The sequence below is a fragment of the Cryptomeria japonica genome, chromosome 6, assembly GCF_030272615.1.
Source record: "Cryptomeria japonica chromosome 6, Sugi_1.0, whole genome shotgun sequence".
Lineage (NCBI taxonomy): Eukaryota > Viridiplantae > Streptophyta > Pinopsida > Cupressales > Cupressaceae > Cryptomeria > Cryptomeria japonica.
The window spans coordinates 404972916-404974296 of NC_081410.1; the positions used below are offsets into that span (position 1 = coordinate 404972916).

Here is a 1381-nt window from a genome sequence, read left to right on the forward strand (position 1 = left end):
TGTTGGTAACAAAAGAGACAGAGGTGCAAGTCCTAAGTAAGTTGAATAGCATAGAATGACTCATTGAAGAGCCCATTCCAGATTTTAAAAGTACATGCAAGAAAAATGAAGTAAAGTTTGTGGGGAATAAGCATATAGTAACTCATGTAGTTTCGCAAGTAATGAAGAATACTTCTGAAAGAATTAAATCAGAAAATCTGCATCTCATTGAAGACATGGATATGGTCATCGCAATTGTGGAAATGGCCATAAAAGCATCCAAGAGAGAGAAGAAAGGAAAAGGTGGATGAACTTGCCTTTAAACTTAGATCAACCAAGAACACTTCAGAGAAGAAAAAGGTAAAATATCTGAGTACAACAACAATCCTTTACTCTCGAGAGCTCCCACAATCTTGAGCAATTTTGACTATTCTTGCTGTATGAGGGCCATTGGATGCAAACGATTCTATTAGACTCATGATGATAATATTATAAACTTATGCCGACCATTTTGATTGATCACGTTAGCCATTACTGAGTACCTGTCGAAATGATGCTGGTTTTGACAATTCATAAATCTTAAGGTCTATCACTTGAAGAACATCAATGGCTATTAAAAACATTGATTGATTAAGGTCTCCTTTCACTATGATCTTACAAATGTGGTGTCTGGCCTGTCAATATATCTTCTTGAGATTCATTTACCAGTGGTCTCGAATTCTGCTGATGAGATCTGTGAGTTTTAACAGGTTGCTAATGATCCCACATGTGAGAGAAGAAGAAAATAATGGGGAAGAGGGAGTACAAGATAGAGGAGAGGGGCCGATCAAAAGCATACTTACCTGGGCGGGGTCAATCGGTGATCAGGAAGGCCGATGGCCTAGAGAGAGCACCTTCATTGCACATACAGAAGGGGGCTCAATCTAGCATCTCCCATTGTGGAGAGTGCACGTCACAATTTGTGACAGAGGGGGCTCGCGTTCGCGCGGCCCCTACACCAACACTAATCTTAAGATAGCTATCTTATTTGTGACTATTTACATTACATTTCATTCAATATTAGGAAAGCGAATGCTATTGTTTCTTTATTCTAAAATGTTAAGTTATTGAAACCAGGGGTTGAACTGAAATCTGTCATCTCCATGGGCGCAGTGTTTACTGAGGGTAAATTTAACATCTGTCTGAGCCATTCCACTTGTGTTAAACATCTATATGAATCTACCCCTCGCCATACTAGTTAAAGTGGATATTATGTTTGTTTGAGGTGTCATTCTGCACTAATTGACAAACTACGCATAGAAACCAGTTATGTTCATAAACTACAGTAAACAGAGTATGCTAAGGAATCTACTTCTTGTTTGCATCCTCGTGATGCAGTATGGCAGGCATCTTTACTAAGGGA

The 1381-nt window shown here is 39.0% G+C and overlaps 1 non-coding gene across 1 annotated transcript; it reads left to right on the top strand.

The window, feature by feature from the left end:
- Positions 1–813: 813 nt before the first annotated feature.
- On the top strand, positions 814–975 carry LOC131065869 (U1 spliceosomal RNA). The gene has a single exon (XR_009111493.2). It is a non-coding gene; the product is annotated as a U1 spliceosomal RNA (small nuclear RNA).
- The last annotated feature ends 406 nt before the right edge of the window (positions 976–1381 follow it).